A 10,693-nucleotide genomic window follows, 5' to 3' on the forward strand; every position below is an offset into this window, starting at 1 on the left:
CATACACACACACACACACACACACACACACACACACACAATCGGCTCATTATTCCACACACAGCGGATCGGCCGAGACACATCTGCTGTCGGAGGAAATGGCTTTAGCTTAGCGCCGGGGCTACAATGCTAACGTGTTGGTCTCGTACCGGTTTGGAGTTTATCAGACATTTTGTGTAGAAAGTCATTTCACACTGGTGCGAACATCTGGATGTTGGTTTATGTGGAAAAAAAAGGAAAATATTCAATCAATTAATCAATAAACAGAAAATCCAAATTCAATATCAACAATAAGAGCAATAAAAGTGAAAAACACTCAATATTCTGTTGTTGTTGTTGTTGTTGTTAATTACTCATTCTTTATTCATTTTTTTAATATTTGGATTCGTGTTTCTTTCAAATAAACTTATTTAAAAATAAACATTTGAAATATTTGGGGGGGAAATGGGGGCAGGTCCGTCTCAACTTTAAAACACAAAACTTCTGAAGGGAAAAAAAGGTTCTTTAAAATAATTGTAATATATGCATTTGTTCACATTGTTATTATCTTTTCTTTATTATTTTTTACACTGTTTACCGCTTTCCATTCTGTTTCCTTGTTTCTTTTTGAACCTCCACCTGTATTTTAAAGAAATATAAATAAAGAAATAAAATGCTGTCAAATTCATATCCAAAAAATGATAAAGTAAATTTACAAAGAATTTATAATTGTATTTATTAGAAATAAAAATAGTTATTTATGTATTTATTTATTTTCTATATGTCTATATATATAATATATGTGTGTGTGTGTGTGTGTGTGTGTGTGTATTATATATAATAAAAAAAATGTAAATTAAAGAAATAACTATTTTACTTTTATAAGAAATACTATAGGGGTGTATATATGAGGGGTGTGTGAGGGGTGTATATATGGGGGGTGTATATGGGGTGTGTGTGTGAGGGGTGTATATATGGGGTGTGTGTGAGGGGTGTATATATGGGGTGTGTGTGAGGGGTGTATATATGGGGGGTGTATATGAGGGGTGTGTGAGGGGTGTATATATGGGGGGTGTATATGGGGTGTGTGTGTGAGGGGTGTATATATGGGGTGTGTGTGAGGGGTGTATATATGGGGGGGTGTCTGAGGGGTGTATATATGGGGTGTGTGTGAGGGGTGTATATATGGGGGGTCTGAGGGGTGTATATATGGGGGTGTGTGTGAGGGGTGTATATATGGGGGGTCTGAGGGGTGTATATATGGGGGTGTGTGTGAGGGGTGTATATATGGGGGGTCTGAGGGGTGTATATATGGGGTGTGTGTGAGGGGTGTATATATGGGGGGGGTGAGGGGTGTATATATGGGGGTGTGTGTGAGGGGTGTATATATGGGGGGGGGTGTGAGGGGTGTATATATGGGGGTGTATGTGAGGGGTGTATATATGGGTGGGTGTGAGGGGTGTATATATGGGGTGTGTGTGAGGGGTGTATATATGGGGGGGTGTCTGAGGGGTGTATATATGGGGGGGTATGAGGGGTGTATATATGGGGGTGTGTGTGAGGGGTGTATATATGGGTGGGTGTGTGAGGGGTGTATATATGGGTGGGTGTGAGGGGTGTATATATGGGGGGGTGTGTGAGGGGTGTATATATGGGGTGTGTGTGTGAGGGGTGTATATATGGGTGGGTGTGAGGGGTGTATATATGGGGTGTGTGTGAGGGGTGTATATATGGGGGTGTGTGTGAGGGGTGTATATATGGGGTGTGTGTGAGGGGTGTATATATGGGGTGTGTGTGAGGGGTGTATATATGGGGTGTGTGTGTGAGGGGTGTATATATGGGTGGGTGTGAGGGGTGTATATATGGGGTGTGTGTGAGGGGTGTATATATGGGGGTGTGTGTGAGGGGTGTATATATGGGTGGGTGTGAGGGGTGTATATATGGGGTGTGTGTGAGGGGTGTATATATGGGGGGGTGTCTGAGGGGTGTATATATGGGGGGGTATGAGGGGTGTATATATGGGGTGTGTGTGAGGGGTGTATATATGGGGGGTGTGAGGGGTGTATATATGGGGGGGTGTCTGAGGGGTGTATATATGGGGTGTGTGTGAGGGGTGTATATATGGTGTGTGTGTGAGGGGTGTATATATGGGGTGTGTGTGAGGGGTGTATATATGGGGGGGTGTCTGAGGGGTGTATATATGGGGTGTGTGTGAGGGGTGTATATATGGTGTGTGTGTGAGGGGTGTATATATGGGGTGTGTCTGAGGGGTGTATATATGGGGGGTGTCTGAGGGGTGTATATATGGGGTGTGTGTGAGGGGTGTATATATGGGGGGTGTGAGGGGTGTATATATGGGGGGGTGTCTGAGGGGTGTATATATGGGGTGTGTGTGAGGGGTGTATATATGGGGGGTGTCTGAGGGGTGTATATATGGGGTGTATTTGAGGGGTGTATATATGGGGGGTGTCTGAGGGGTGTATATATGGGGTGTATTTGAGGGGTGTATATATGGGGTGTGTGTGAGGGGTGTATATATGGGGGGTCTGAGGGGTGTATATATGGGGGTGTGTGTGAGGGGTGTATATATGGGGGGGTGTCTGAGGGGTGTATATATGGGGTGTGTTTGAGGGGTGTATATATGGGGGGTCTGAGGGGTGTATATATGGGGGGGTGTGTGAGGGGTGTATTTATGGGGGGTCTGAGGGGTGTATATATGGGGTGTGTGTGAGGGGTGTATATATGGGGGGTCTGAGGGGTGTATATATGGGGGGGTGTGTGAGGGGTGTATATATGGGGGTGTGTGTGAGGGGTGTATATATGGGGTGTGTGTGTGAGGGGTGTATATATGGGGGGGTATGAGGGGTGTATATATGGGGTGTGTGTGAGGGGTGTATATATGGGGGGTCTGAGGGGTGTATATATGGGGGGGTGTGTGAGGGGTGTATATATGGGGTGTGTGTGAGGGGTGTATATATGGGGTGTGTGTGTGAGGGGTGTATATATGGGGGTGTGTCTGAGGGGTGTATATATGGGGGTGTGTGTGAGGGGTGTATATATGGGGTGTGTGTGTGAGGGGTGTATATATGGGGGGGGTATGAGGGGTGTATATATGGGGTGTGTGTGAGGGGTGTATATATGGGGGGGGTCTGAGGGGTGTATATATGGGGGTGTGTGTGAGGGGTGTATATATGGGGGTGTGTGTGAGGGGTGTATATATGGGGGGGGTGTCTGAGGGGTGTATATATGGGGTGTGTTTGAGGGGTGTATATATGGGGGGTCTGAGGGGTGTATATATGGGGGGGTGTGTGAGGGGTGTATTTATGGGGGGTCTGAGGGGTGTATATATGGGGTGTGTGTGAGGGGTGTATATATGGGGGGTCTGAGGGGTGTATATATGGGGGGGTGTGTGAGGGGTGTATATATGGGGGTGTGTGTGAGGGGTGTATATATGGGGTGTGTGTGTGAGGGGTGTATATATGGGGGGGTATGAGGGGTGTATATATGGGGTGTGTGTGAGGGGTGTATATATGGGGGGTCTGAGGGGTGTATATATGGGGGGGTGTGTGAGGGGTGTATATATGGGGTGTGTGTGAGGGGTGTATATATGGGGTGTGTGTGTGAGGGGTGTATATATGGGGTGTGTGTGAGGGGTGTATATATGGGGGTGTGTGTGAGGGGTGTATATATGGGGTGTGTGTGTGAGGGGTGTATATATGGGGGTGTGTGTGAGGGGTGTATATATGGGGTGTGTGTGAGGGGTGTATATATGGGGGGGGTCTGAGGGGTGTATGTATGGGGGGGGTATGAGGGGTGTATATATGGGGTGTGTGTGAGGGGTGTATATATGGGGGGGGTCTGAGGGGTGTATGTATGGGGGGGGTCTGAGGGGTGTATGTATGAGGTGTTCCTGTGACGGAACTCTGAGGTTCAGGTGGAGGAAGAGGTGAATCTGTCAATCACAACCAACAAAAGTCTGAATTGTTGAACTCGTTGTGATTGACGTGGTCTCACCGTTCTCACGAGCGGATGTCTGTGTGTGTGTGTGTGTGTGTGTGTGTGTGAGAGAGAGAGAGAGAAAGAAACCCGATGCTGTGGTTTTATTGCACGTGAACTATGAGACGAGATGATACGATCATCCTTCTGTCACAAGAAACCTCTTTAAACCGTTCCACAGCCTCCAGCTATTGTGTGTCTGTGTATGTGTGTGTGTATGTGTGTGTGTTGATGTGTGTATGTAGAATGTTCATGTTAGTGTGTGTATTTCCTGTTTGTGTATGTTGTAGTTGTGTATTTAAGTGTTTATTTGTATGTACATGCTTGTGTGTGTATGTTCTTGTGTGTGTATGTTCTTGTGTGTGTGTGTGTATGTTCGTGTGTGTGTGTCTGTTCGTGTGTGTGTATGTTCGTGTGTGTGCTTGGTGTGTGTTTTTGTGTGTGCATGGTGTGTGTGTGTGTGTGCATGTTCTTGTGTGTGTGTGTGCATGTTCTTGTGTGAGTGTGTGTGTGTGTGCATGTTCTTGTGTGTGTGTGTGTGTGTGTGCATGTTCTCATGTGTGTGTGCATGTTCTTGTGTGTGTGTATGTTCTTGTGTGTGTGTGTGTGTATGTTCATGTGTGTGTGCATGTCCTTGTGTGCGTGTGTGTGTGTGCATGTCCTTGTGTGTGTGTGTGTGTGCATGTTCTTGTGTGTGTGTGCGTGTTCTTGTGTGTGTGTATGTATGTTCTTGTGTGGTTGTTCTTGTGTGTGTGTGTGGTTATTCTCGTGTGTGTGTGTATGTTCTTGTGTGTGTGTGGTTATTCTCGTGTGTGTATGTTGTTCTTGTGTGTATGTTTTGAATGTTCATGTGTCTGTGTGCGTTTGAGTGTATATTTGTGTGTATACCTGTGTGTATGTTATTGTGTGAACGAATATATGTTGAATACTGGTGTGTGTGTGTGTGTATTGTGTGTTTGTATGTTCAGTATTTGTGTCGATGTGTGTGTTTGTTAAAGCATGTGTTTGTGTGTCTGATGCGTGTATGTTTTGTGTGTGTGTCTCTGTATACACGCACTTCCTGTGTTAGTATTTGTGTGTGTGTGTGTATATATATATAATGTGTATATTTTATGTGTGTATGGGTAGGTGGGTGGGTGTGAGTCAGATGTGTATACATGTTCTCGTGTGTGTGTTTATATATGAATTTGTCTATGTTTTTGTATGTTGTGCTTGTTTTGTATCTTTTTGTATATTCTTGTGTACATGTTTGTCTATGTGTGTGTGTGTGTGTGTGTATGTATGTATCTCTTTATATTGTTTTTTGTACGTGTTTTTCTGTGTATTTCTCAGGGTGTGTGTGTGTGTGTGTGTGTGTGTGTGTGTGGGATGACTCAGTTGAGGAAGTGTCTGTCAGCATTCGTCTGCCTGGGGGATCAGACAGACAGACACACACACACACACACACACACACACACACACATCATCCTTCTGTGTGTGTGTGTGTGTGTGTGTGTGTGTGTGTGTGTGTGTGTGTGTGTTATACATAGCCGGCAGGCTCAAACTCTCAGGTCACTGGGTTTCTTCATCGGAAGGTGTGTGTGTCCGTGTCTTTGTGTGTGTGTGTGTGTGCGTATGTGTCCGTGTCCGTGTGTGTGTGTGTGTGTGTGTGTGTGTGCGTGTGTGTGTCTGTCTGTGTGTGTGTGTGGGTGGGTGGCAGAGTGAGACGGAGGAAAGGATGGATTAGGATGGATGGCATGCCAGACGTCTGGAGGGTGTGTGTGTGTGTGTGTGTGTGTGTGTGTGTGTGTGTGTGTGTAACCATGCCAACAGGAAGTGAAGAGGCAGGAACACGCTTCTCAGACAAAAACTAATCAATGACAACAATGAGTTCATTAAGGAACACACTCGCACGACACTTTTGCGTGCGTGTGTGTTGGGAGTGTGTGTGTGTGTGTGTGTGTGTGTGCGTGCGTGTGTGTGTGTCAATGCACTGTGTGAGTTAAATATCAGTAGCTAGTGTAGTAATAAGTCTATACACAGTGTCTGAGGGGTTCTGCGTTGTGATTGGTCAGAAGGTGAATCGTTTCCTCTAACAGCAGCTCAGACTGTACTGAAGCCTCGTTCTAATACTTTATCGTTTCCATAGTAACAGCGAGTCGTGCTGTGGATGCTCCAGAAAAAAAAAAAAACCCTGTTTCTGTGCTTTATTTATTTATTTATTTATTTAGAACGTTTACGGAAGGAGTCTCCAGTGTCGGAGTCGACGTTCGAGTGTTCGGGCTCGTAACCCGTAACGACGGCGTCCTGCTAACTCGTCCGAGTCGTCTCCGGCGTACGCGAGGGGTCACAGCGCGCAGTTAGCAGGGTGGCGTTGCTACTTGTTTTAGTTTCGTCAAATTTTGACTGATGTGTTGGGGCCTCTTCCTCAGGAAGAGTGTGTGTGTGTGTGTGTGTGTGTGTGTGTTTTTTTTCTTTCTTTTCTCCTCTTGCAGATCAACATGTTTACGACGCCTGTGAGGATCAGCAAAACCAAGCACCACGCGTCTGCAGTCTGATATTTAAAGAAGCTCGTGTGGGTGCAGCGCGAGGAGCGGAAGTGTGTGTGTGTGTGTGTGTGTGTGTGTGTGAACTGTCTTTTTTTTTTTTTTTATAAAGAAGAGGAACTGAATGTATTTGCATGGCCTGTGATTAGCGTTCTGTTCCACGGGTTTTTATTAAATCCTTCAGTTCAGACACCTGTTTAAAACCTTCACCTTCTCAAAAGCCACGTCACCTTGTTGTTGTTGTTGTTGTTGTTTGTTTTTTTCGTGATATAAAGGCGAGAGTGGATTTCAGCTGTTGAAACTGAAATCTAGCTGAAACATCCTGTTTATCACCTCGCCTTTGCTTTACTTTCCCAGACAGAACAGTGACGCACTCGTGGACTCCGCCTCCTCGCTGTCTCAGGAGTGTGTCAGCTGTTGGGCGGAAGAGTGTGTGTGTGTGTGTGAGTGAGACAGTTTCTCGGTCCCGCTGATCTTTCGATGCGGCTCGTGTTCCTTAAGAAATCGGCGATGCTTCAGAGTAGTAGGATTCCGAAGTCCAAAGTGACCTCCGCGAATGGTTTTTATCACACTGACATCAGGACGTGTTAACTGTGTGTTTTTATTCATTCCTTTTAAAACGTGAACGCTAAATTTAAATATCCAGACCTACGTTTGGGACGTGGTAAGAATCTGGGCGTCTTGGGAATTTCCTAAGCTCCCGGGCCGGAAGATAAGAGCTGTCTGGTAAATGCTGGAAGCGTAGACGGATTTGGTCTAGACCTGAATTTGGGAACGCGTTAAGTGATGGTGCAGGAAATCTGGGAATTTGTTAGGGGAGCAGGCCTGAGGTGAATTTGGGAATTCGCTCAGCATCAAGACCCGGGTTTCTGAATTAGTTCGTCATCCCAGCAGGGAATTGGTGTTTTGGAATTCTGTGTTCACGTCTCTAGGCCTGAATTTGAGAATTTGCGAACCCAGGTCTGAATCCGCTAAGCATCCAGGTAGGAATTCGCGACACGCATCGAATCTGGAATCTGTGAATTTGCTAGGGGAAGTGTCCGGGGAAAATTTGCCGAGCATCTGGGCGAAAAAACACGAGAAAGTCCAAACCTTGGATGTGAAGAAATTTGGGCAGGAACGTTGAATTTTGCTTAGTGCTTGGACCCCATAATTGCTGACTTTTCCACTAATAACCTGCTTTGAGTCCACAAACGTGTCCTGGCTGACTTGATTCATCTATTGTTACGTGTCTGTACTGAATTCATGAATGTTCTCTTTGTCTGGATAAAAAAAGAAAAAAAGAATAAAAGGAGTTTGTGTACGTTCGTGAATCGAAATTTGTGTATACAATACAAGGGAAAGCTGATGAATCATGTTTTGTGGTCTGTCTTTGTTTGGAATACCGTCTCTCTGAAGATTCCTCAGTATTTACTGAGTCATTTGAGTGAAACGTTTAGAAAGACTCGCTCTGTCTCTCCAACGTTCCCTCCTCGATATCTCGACATCTACCTCTAGTCTGATTGTGTACCTGTGGAAAAGTCCACTATCACGCCAGGACGTGTTCCTCGGCTGGTTTGCGTGAAGATGTTTCCAAGTTTTGAAAAGTCCCTCCTATCTCCTGTTTCTATATTTAGATCTTCCTGTTTTCTCTCTCTCTCTCTACCCAATCCCCTCCCCCCCCTCTCTCTCTCGTTCAGCCTGTTGAAGATTGAAGACCTGAGATGAGTCGAAGCCTCCCGCTGTGAGGTCAGGGGTCACTATTGATTACTCGCCCAGCAGGAGCCCACTTGGACATTTAAGGACTTGTAAGTCGAGTTCCTGTGCTGCTCTCCAGTGGGATTTTCCACTGAAGCGTGCACCAACATCGGCATCAGATTCTAGTCAACATGTCTCACCTAATGACTGTCTCCCGAGATCATTCCTCCCTGAAAACCTGGGAGAAAAATCCCCAACAAAAAAGCCTCACTTCAAAAGCTTGTGGCCAGTGAAACGTTTCCCTGGAACAGAAGTGCTTCTGGCGTCGTTTCTATCGAAAAACATATTGCTGGTACAAATGGGCCATGGACTAATAAAATTACTCTCACATTCACGTAATATGTTCTTACATTCCCAAAATTTCCCTTGGGGATCAATAAAGTACATCTGTCTGTCTGTCTGTCTGTGTACAATAGTCACTCACACCAAACCCTGAATCTCACATTCCCATAAAACGCCCTCACGTCGACATGAAATGCCGTTGCGTTTACATAGAATGCTCTCGCATTCGCGTTCATGAAAGACGCTTTCCTGTTCACGTGGAACACTTCCGCACCGACACGAACGTGTGGCTTTCACAGAGAAGAAGCACCGACGTTGACCTAAAATTCCTTCACGTTTCTGTGAAAGACTTTCGCGTTGACGTAGAACGCTCTCGCGTCCATGTAAAATTCTCTACGTGTCCGTGGAAAATGCGCTCATTTGCATAAGACGCCGTTGTTCACTTAAATCGCTCTTCGATTCGGTTCGCTTGAAACGGCCCGGCGACGACGTAAAACGCTTCCACGTTCCCACAGGGCGCTTTAACTTGTAGGGAACGAGCTTTGCGTCCGCGTAAAAACGCTTTCGCGTTCACAAAGAAAGCTTTTGCGTTCACGTGAACCGCTCTGGCGTCCATGTAGAAATGCTCTCGCGTTCACGCGGTTCACGTTCACGCAGAATGCTCACTTTCATTTAAAATGCTCTCGCATCCAGGGAAAGTGCGCTGGCTTTGATGTAGTTGACTTAAAAGCCTTTCACATAGAACGCTCGCATTCATTCGGCTCAAAATATGTAGGAATAAATGGAGTAAATTATATGTGCGTTCCGGAGTGTTGGTGTGTGCTGGGTAGTGTAGGGTAGTGTAGTGTAGTGTAGTGTAGTGTAGTGTAGTGTAGCGTGGGCATATGTAGGAGAACTCTGACACCTACTGTACTGAACACACACTCCACTCTGAGAGAGTCGTCCGTTTCCTGCACTTCCTTCTCTCAGTTCTCACAGAGATTTCTGCCGAGCTATAACTGCAGTATCAACCCTAAAAACAGCAGAAGTGAGAGTTTATAGCATGGGGCATGCTGTAGGATACAGTGAACCACTGTATATTACAGATTACTGTATTAGAGTTACAGTATGTCATAGTGGATTAGAATGGGCCGAGTATATTATAGTATATTGCAGTATATTAGAATATATTACGTTTTATATATATATATATATATATATATATATATATTTATATATAGTGTATATGTGTGTGTATATATATAGTGTGTGTATGTGTATATATATATATATATATATATATATATATATATATATATATATATATATATATATATATATATATAGTGTATATGTGTGTGTGTGTATATATATATATATATATATATAGTGTATATGTGCGTGTGTATATATATATAGTGTATATGTGTATATATATATATATATATATATATATATATATATATAATATAGTATGTATAGTATATAGAGTATGTCCGAGAGTTACGGATGCAGTATGTTCACTCTGTTTCCTTCTCCGTAGCCTTTAAGAGGCTAAGAACCCTAAATGATCCAGCGAACCCTTTCGTAGTATCTGTGTATTCATCCGTTTATCCATTTATCAACCCTCCGTCTATCCATCCATTTCCTTATTTAGCCGTGCCTCCTCCATCCGTCGAGATTTTCAAATCAAATCTGTTTTTTTTTTTGTTTTTTTTTAACTCCCCCTTTTCATCGCCCACGTTTCCATCTGTATCAGACTGTTTCCTTTTGCTGCCCTCGGATTTGTTTCTCATCACTCCCTTCTCTCTTCTGTTTATCTCTCTCTCCCTCCCTCCCTCCTTCCCTCTATCTCAGCTTGTCTTGGACTGGCACACACATTTTTTTTTTTTTCCACCAGTCGTCTGCCAGCCTCTCTGACCCACTAAACTTTACGCTCGACCTCGATTCAGCCTCTCCGCTTGGCTGCTGTCTGGTCACATGACCATCCTCCAAATCCCCCCGCCTTTAAAAAAAAAAGAAAAACCTGCCGAGTTGGCGCTGATGCTCGCAGCCCGTCTGCGCCGGATATTAAATCCGACGTGGTAAAGCAGTAGCAGCATCATCATCAGTCTGATTTTACAGACGCATGTTAACGAGCAGGATATCATCACTGCAGTCATCGAGGGTTCCTCCGTACGAGCCTCATCTCTGCA

At 44.8% G+C, this 10,693-nt stretch overlaps 1 long non-coding RNA gene across 1 annotated transcript in view; it reads left to right on the plus strand.

Annotated features, from left to right (window-relative positions):
- Positions 1-9,661, plus strand: part of LOC128621686 (uncharacterized) — a 33,685-nt gene extending 24,024 nt beyond the window's left edge. Inside the window, exon 3 of the long non-coding RNA XR_008388308.1 lies at positions 8,180-9,661. This is a non-coding gene — a long non-coding RNA (uncharacterized LOC128621686). The remainder of the gene's footprint in view (positions 1-8,179) is intronic.
- The last annotated feature ends 1,032 nt before the right edge of the window (positions 9,662-10,693 follow it).

This window comes from Ictalurus furcatus, chromosome 1 (assembly GCF_023375685.1).
Source record: "Ictalurus furcatus strain D&B chromosome 1, Billie_1.0, whole genome shotgun sequence".
In the NCBI taxonomy this organism is placed as follows: domain Eukaryota; kingdom Metazoa; phylum Chordata; class Actinopteri; order Siluriformes; family Ictaluridae; genus Ictalurus; species Ictalurus furcatus.